The sequence below is a fragment of the Oncorhynchus masou genome, unplaced genomic scaffold (genome assembly GCF_036934945.1).
Source record: "Oncorhynchus masou masou isolate Uvic2021 unplaced genomic scaffold, UVic_Omas_1.1 unplaced_scaffold_3322, whole genome shotgun sequence".
Classification (NCBI taxonomy): Eukaryota; Metazoa; Chordata; class Actinopteri; order Salmoniformes; family Salmonidae; genus Oncorhynchus; species Oncorhynchus masou.
In genome coordinates, this window is record NW_027009735.1 from 25,788 (window position 1) to 34,785 (window position 8,998).

Below are 8,998 nucleotides of genomic sequence, written 5' to 3' on the forward strand. Positions count from 1 at the left end.
CTAACTCGCTCTTACAGCAATAACATACTATTAGAGCATGCTAGCTAACTCGCTCTTACAGCAATAACATACTATTAGAGCATGCTAGCTAACTCGCTCTTACAGCAATAACATACTATTAGAGCATGCTAGCTAACTCGCTCTTACAGCAATAACATACTATTAGAGCATGCTAGCTAACTCGCTCTTACAGCAATAACATACTATTAGAGCATGCTAGCTAATGCTCTTACAGCAATAACATACTGCTCTTACAGCTCTTACAGCAATAACATACTATTAGAGCATGCTAGCTAACTCGCTCTTACAGCAATAACATACTATTAGAGCATGCTAGCTAACTCGCTCTTACAGCAATAACATACTATTAGAGCATGCTAGCTAACTTCGCTCTTACAGCAATAACATACTATTAGAGCATGCTAGCTAACTCGCTCTTACAGCAATAACATACTATTAGAGCATGCTAGCTAACTCGCTCTTACAGCAATAACATACTATTAGAGCATGCTAGCTAACTCGCTCTTACAGCAATAACATACTATTAGAGCATGCTAGCTAACTCGCTCTTACAGCAATAACATACTATTAGAGCATGCTAGCTAACTCGCTCTTACAGCAATAACATACTATTAGAGCATGCTAGCTAACTCGCTCTTACAGCAATAACATACTATTAGAGCATGCTAGCTAACTCGCTCTTACAGCAATAACATACTATTAGAGCATGCTAGCTAACTCGCTCTTACAGCAATAACATACTATTAGAGCATGCTAGCTAACTCGCTCTTACAGCAATAACATACTATTAGAGCATGCTAGCTAACTCGCTCTTACAGCAATAACATACTATTAGAGCATGCTACAGCTAACTCGCTCTTACAGCAATAACATACTATTAGAGCATGCTAGCTAACTCGCTCTTACAGCAATAACATACTATTAGAGCATGCTAGCTAACTCGCTCAATAACATACAGCAATAACATACTATTAGAGCATGCTAGCTAACTCGCTCTTACAGCAATAACATACTATTAGAGCATGCTAGCTAACTCGCTCTTACAGCAATAACATACTATTAGAGCATGCTAGCTAACTCGCTCTTACAGCAATAACATACTATTAGAGCATGCTAGCTAACTCGCTCTTACAGCAATAACATACTATTAGAGCATGCTAGCTAACTCGCTCTTACAGCAATAACATACTATTAGAGCATGCTAGCTAACTCGCTCTTACAGCAATAACATACTATTAGAGCATGCTAGCTAACTCGCTCTTACAGCAATAACATACTATTAGAGCATGCTAGCTAACTCGCTCTTACAGCAATAACATACTATTAGAGCATGCTAGCTAACTCGCTCTTACAGCAATAACATACTATTAGAGCATGCTAGCTAACTCGCTCTTACAGCAATAACATACTATTAGAGCATGCTAGCTAACGCTCTTACAGCAATAACATACTATTAGAGCATGCTAGCTAACTCGCTCTTACAGCAATAACATACTATTAGAGCATGCTAGCTAACTCGCTCTTACAGCAATAACATACTATTAGAGCATGCTAGCTAACTCGCTCTTACAGCAATAACATACTATTAGAGCATGCTAGCTAACTCGCTCTTACAGCAATAACATACTATTAGAGCATGCTAGCTAACTAGAGCATGCTAGCTCTTACAGCAATAACATACTATTAGAGCATGCTAGCTAACTCGCTCTTACAGCAATAACATACTATTAGAGCATGCTAGCTAACTCGCTCTTACAGCAATAACATACTATTAGAGCATGCTAGCTAACTCGCTCTTACAGCAATAACATACTATTAGAGCATGCTAGCTAACTCGCTCTTACAGCAATAACATACTATTAGAGCATGCTAGCTAACTCGCTCTTACAGCAATAACATACTATTAGAGCATGCTAGCTAACTCGCTCTTACAGCAATAACATACTATTAGAGCATGCTAGCTAACTCGCTCTTACAGCAATAACATACTATTAGAGCATGCTAGCTAACTCGCTCTTACAGCAATAACATACTATTAGAGCATGCTAGCTACTCGCTCTTACAGCAATAACATACTATTAGAGCATGCTTACAGCAATAACATACTATTAGAGCATGCTAGCTAACTCGCTCTTACAGCAATAACATACTATTAGAGCATGCTAGCTAACTCGCTCTTACAGCAATAACATACTATTAGAGCATGCTAGCTAACTCGCTCTTACAGCAATAACATACTATTAGAGCATGCTAGCTAACTCGCTCTTACAGCAATAACATACTATTAGAGCATGCTAGCTAACTCGCTCTTACAGCAATAACATACTATTAGAGCATGCTAGCTAACTCGCTCTTACAGCAATAACATACTATTAGAGCATGCTAGCTAACTCGCTCTTACAGCAATAACATACTATTAGAGCATGCTAGCTAACTCGCTCTTACAGCAATAACATACTATTAGAGCATGCTAGCTAACTATTAGAGCGCTCTTACAGCAATAACATACTATTAGAGCATGCTAGCTAACTCGCTCTTACAGCAATAACATACTATTAGAGCATGCTAGCTAACTCGCTCTTACAGCAATAACATACTATTAGAGCATGCTAGCTAACTCGCTCTTACAGCAATAACATACTATTAGAGCATGCTAGCTAACTCGCTCTTACAGCAATAACATACTATTAGAGCATGCTAGCTAACTCGCTCTTACAGCAATAACATACTATTAGAGCATGCTAGCTAACTATTCGCTCTTACAGCAATAACATACTATTAGAGCATGCTAGCTAACTCGCTCTTACAGCAATAACATACTATTAGAGCATGCTAGCTAACTCGCTCTTACAGCAATAACATACTATTAGAGCATGCTAGCTAACTCGCTCTTACAGCAATAACATACTATTAGAGCATGCTAGCTAACTCGCTCTTACAGCAATAACATACTATTAGAGCATGCTAGCTAACTCGCTCTTACAGCAATAACATACTATTAGAGCATGCTAGCTAACTCGCTCTTACAGCAATAACATACTATTAGAGCATGCTAGCTAACTCGCTCTTACAGCAATAACATACTATTAGAGCATGCTAGCTAACTCGCTCTTACAATAAGCTATTAGAGCATGCTAGCTAACTCGCTCTTACAGCAATAACATACTATTAGAGCATGCTAGCTAACTCGCTCTTACAGCAATAACATACTATTAGAGCATGCTAGCTAACTCGCTCTTACAGCAATAACATACTATTAGAGCATGCTAGCTAACTCGCTCTTACAGCAATAACATACTATTAGAGCATGCTAGCTAACTATTCGCTCTTACAGCAATAACATACTATTAGAGCATGCTAGCTAACTCGCTCTTACAGCAATAACATACTATTAGAGCATGCTAGCTAACTCGCTCTTACAGCAATAACATACTATTAGAGCATGCTAGCTAACTCGCTCTTACAGCAATAACATACTATTAGAGCATGCTAGCTAACTCGCTCTTACAGCAATAACATACTATTAGAGCATGCTAGCTAACTCGCTCTTACAGCAATAACATACTATTAGAGCATGCTAGCTAACTCGCTCTTACAGCAATAACATACTATTAGAGCATGCTAGCTAACTCGCTCTTACAGCAATAACATACTATTAGAGCATGCTAGCTAACTCGCTCTTACAGCAATAACATACTATTAGAGCATGCTAGCTAACTCGCTCTTACAGCAATAACATACTATTAGAGCATGCTAGCTAACTCGCTCTTACAGCAATAACATACTATTAGAGCATGCTAGCTAACTCGCTCTTACAGCAATAACATACTATTAGAGCATGCTAGCTAACTCGCTCTTACAGCAATAACATACTATTAGAGCATGCTAGCTAACTCGCTCTTACAGCAATAACATACTATTAGAGCATGCTAGCTAACTCGCTCTTACAGCAATAACATACTATTAGAGCATGCTAGCTAACTCGCTCTTACAGCAATAACATACTATTAGAGCATGCTAGCTAACTCGCTCTTACAGCAATAACATACTATTAGAGCATGCTAGCTAACTCGCTCTTACAGCAATAACATACTATTAGAGCATGCTAGCTAACTCGCTCTTACAGCAATAACATACTATTACAGCAATAACATACTATTAGAGCATGCTAGCTAACTCGCTCTTACAGCAATAACATACTATTAGAGCATGCTAGCTAACTCGCTCTTACAGCAATAACATACTATTAGAGCATGCTAGCTAACTCGCTCTTACAGCAATAACATACTATTAGAGCATGCTAGCTAACTCGCTCTTGCAGCAATAACATACTATTAGAGCATGCTAGCTAACTCGCTCTTACAGCAATAACATACTATTAGAGCATGCTAGCTAACTCGCTCTTACAGCAATAACATACTATTAGAGCATGCTAGCTAACTCGCTCTTACAGCAATAACATACTATTAGAGCATGCTAGCTAACTCGCTCTTACAGCAATAACATACTATTAGAGCATGCTAGCTAACTCGCTCTTACAGCAATAACATACTATTAGAGCATGCTAGCTAACTCGCTCTTACAGCAATAACATACTATTAGAGCATGCTAGCTAACTCGCTCTTACAGCAATAACATACTATTAGAGCATGCTAGCTAACTCGCTCTTACAGCAATAACATACTATTAGAGCATGCTAGCTAACTCGCTCTTACAGCAATAACATACTATTAGAGCATGCTAGCTAACTCGCTCTTACAGCAATAACATACTATTAGAGCATGCTAGCTAACTCGCTCTTACAGCAATAACATACTATTAGAGCATGCTAGCTAACTTGCTCTTACAGCAATAACATACTATTAGAGCATGCTAGCTAACTCGCTCTTACAGCAATAACATACTATTAGAGCATGCTAGCTAACTCGCTCTTACAGCAATAACATACTATTAGAGCATGCCAGCTAACTTGCTCTTACAGCAATAACATACAAAAGCACATCCCAGGATGCCCCCATTTATGCTTCTGCTACAATAAGGCACTACTTAGTTAGTTGTTGAAAAGTCTATTATAAAAGTCTAGGGTTGGAATGTTATTTGGAACTAAACATAAGCAATACCTACAACATACTGTATTTGGTTGTACTTTTATATGAACAGCTGCTGTTTTTATAATGTGTATGACAATATAATTCATACATCATTTAATGTCACCCTGCCATTTTAAAACGAAAGATGGCTCCTGTAATATCCATCCAAAAGCACAAACAACCTAAACTAACTGGTTCAAAGTCCCCATTCCAAAGCACAATACCTAATGGTGGTTAATATTTGACCAGCTGTATTGGAAACTGATCTTTTCAACAAGTCTTTTCAAGTCAAGAGTGGCCCCAAACCTTTCCCTTCCTTTTTCTGTTTCATTGATTTAAATGCAACAGTCAGTAAATGTTTTGGCAAAGTGGTCCTCAATCTTACTTAGCCTCTTATAGAAGTTTATCTGGATTGGAAAGTGTTCAGAAGGTAACGTTAAAAATCCCCATTCCTGAACACACACTCTGAGAGGAGATGGGAAGGGAGGAGTGTGTATGTTTGTGTATGAGGAGAGCTGGACAGGCAAAACAGAGAGAGGGGAAGAATTAGTAGGGTAATACACATACACATACACACACACACACACACACACACACACACACACACACACACACACACACACACACACACACACACACACACACACACACACACACACACACACACACACACACACACACGCACAAGCCACACACATGCTGCACACTCTAGCACAAATTTGAATCAAACACAGACAGACAGAACATGAACATACACACAAACGCACACATTCATATATATAAGGATTTTTTGTAATTCATTTACAGTATCATCTGATTGATGTTTGGCTGTGTGTGCAACATGCAACATGACTCACCCTCTCTTCCTCATTATACCTTCAGCTTCATTTGGTCTTATATTTCCACCTCCATTTGTTTGAGTCGTTCAACAACATTAAAGTACTTTACCTTGTTTTGACAAGTGAAAAGAAAAGTCTGTCAGACACTTCAGAGCTAGAAACCTGCTGCGTGAGTCTACTGGAAAAGTCGTGAACATTTCAAAATCATGGGCAAACTGTCTGTCCTTCTTTTTGTTCATTTGTTTTACACCATTGTCAACGCAGGTAAGATGTACTATCCACTTTCTCTCATAACTCATTTAATGGTTTGTTATGTTATAAAAATATCCATAACTGTGTATAATGTCACTCCTCTCCAGGTTCAGGATCACATTCTCTGTGGGCACTTGCAACATACATCATCGGAGAGACGCCTTTCCCTGAGTTTACGGTTGTGGTGATGTTGGATGATGTTCAAGTGGGTTACTATGACTCCAACATGAAACACTTCATCTACAGGGGTCATAACACTTCAGACAAAATGCATGATAACGAAGCTCAGGACGGAGCTTAAATACTTAGAATGATGTTCAACAACATGAAAGAGAGATCATTTCACCTAAAGCACCACTTCAACCTCACAGAAGGTGTTCAAGTTCAGCAAAGAATGTCTGGCTGTGAGATGTTGGACAATTGTGAACCGGTCATGTTCATGGTGAAGGACACTTTCAATGCCATTTATACAGATCAAATGGTATATTACAACATGACACATTTTATATATGATGCTGGGAAACTACTACGAGGATGGGATGGGATGAGGCAAACATTTGAAAGAATATTATTTGAGAATGTTCACCTTCCCATTTGCATCAGAACACTGAAGACAATCCTGAAGAGAGAGAAGAACGTTGTGATGCGTAAAGTTCCTCCCAGACTCAGGTTGATAAAGAAAGAGGTTTCTGGAGGGTTCCAGGTGAGCTGCTTGGCGTTTGGTTTCTACCCCCGCCACATCAACATGACCCTGCTGAGAGACGGCCAGCCAGTGGCAGAACAGGAGCTGACAGGGGGGGAGGTGCTGCCTAGTGGAGATGGGACCTACCAGCTGAGGAAGAGTCTGGAGGTCAGTACTGAGGAGCTAAAGAAGAGACACAACTACACCTGTACTGCCTCTCACCTCAGTCTGGACAACAAGCTGGATGTCAGTTGGGAGTCTGGGGCAGAGAGAGTTCACCTATCTACCCTCTCAGCTCTACTGGTGATGCTGCTGGTTGTTATTCTATTGGGCATTTTCATTTGCGTTAGGAGGTGGAGATACACTGATTGTGAGACCTAATAAATTGTTGGGACACTGATGCAACTTTGTCAATTCAGCTCAATTCACAATGAAAATATGACTGCCAGAGCACCTATGAGTGAAGACACAAAATGTGTGAATGATTCTGTCATGGTCAGTTGATCTTCCCTTCCCCTCAACAAAGGACTGTAAAGGATCAGTTTGGGGAGACTGTTGACAAGAACAAATATCTGGGTATTATTAGTACAGATCTGCATTCATATATTTTATAGGCTGGTTTGGCATCCTGCTCATTAACAAAGGTAATATTTGTATTATTTCTGTTATGTAATCTGTCATTTTTAATCATAACTATTCATTCATTTCACAATGCACTTTATATCTGCAGTCAGTGCCATGAAAAAGTCCTTTAGTGTTACTTTTCCCCAGTCAAATATTCAGGGTTATATTTCCACTTCAAGGCTGGACCTCAATATAGAAAACAATGTGTTTGTTTATAAGATCTAGTTCAACTATTATTTTATGATGAACACTGAATGGTATATCAAAAGGCTGAAAAGCCAACGTCTCCATTACACATTTTGAAATTAGTATCCTTCCATGTTACCTGCTTCCTACTGAGACCAGCTAGGTTAGAACCTAGGTCTCCTGCACACCACGACACTGTGTAGACCTCTGAGCTGAATCCCACAACCCCTGACAACATTAGATTTCCTAAACCTGCTTGGTGCATTTTTCCATGTAAAAGCCATAAACATAACTTACCTACATTTCATTACCGATGTAAAGGGCAGGTGCTCAGAGTATGTGTTCCAAACAGCACCCTATTCCCTACATAGCGCACTAGGGGCCCTGGTCAAAAGTAGTGCCCTATATAGACAATAGGGTGCCATTTGAGATACAGCTATAATCACTGGCTATAGTCAATTAAGTTCCCCAGTTGTATTTGTCTTGGAGACGGATGCCTCATAAAGAGTCACTTTCATTTGTCAATCTGGAATGAATCAACAGTTTGTGCTGCTTGAGAGCAGAGATTAATACAACACAAATACTGTATTTGCTCTCAGAAAACACACACACACACACACACACACACACACACACACACACACACACACACACACACACACACACACACACACACACACACACACACACACACAGGGCTGCTCTGTCATTTTATATCTCGCCATGCTATATTATATGTTATATATATTATATCAGGCACTGTGGATTAATTATGCATCACTCAGTTTATTAAACTCTAGTTAAATAATCACCTATGTATAATGCACATTGTTCAAGAAAAGTGTCAAATGCAATTATACTGCCAGATTACAATTAAGCAATAAGGCCCGAGGGTGTGTGGTATACAGTGCCTTGCGAAAGTATTCGGCCCCCTTGAACTTTGCGACCTTTTGCCACATTTCAGGCGTCAAACATAAAGATATAAATCTGTATTTTTTTGTGAAGAATCAACAACAAGTGGGACACAATCATGAAGTGGAACGACATGTATTGGATATTTCAAACTTTTTTAACAAATCAAAAACTGAAAAATTGGGCGTGCAAAATTATTCAGCCCCTTTACTTTCAGTGCAGCAAACTCTCTCCAGAAGTTCCGTGAGGATCTCTGAATGATCCAATGTTGACCTAAATGACTAATGATGATAAATACAATCCACCTGTGTGTAATCAAGTCTCCGTATAAATGCACCTGCACTGTGATAGTCTCAGAGGTCCGTTAAAAGCGCAGAGAGCATCATGAAGAA

General features: G+C 39.3%; 1 pseudogene; it reads left to right on the plus strand.

Annotated features, from left to right (window-relative positions):
* The first annotated feature begins 5,798 nt into the window (after positions 1-5,798).
* LOC135534379 (major histocompatibility complex class I-related gene protein-like) lies at positions 5,799-8,200 on the plus strand (annotated as a pseudogene).
* The last annotated feature ends 798 nt before the right edge of the window (positions 8,201-8,998 follow it).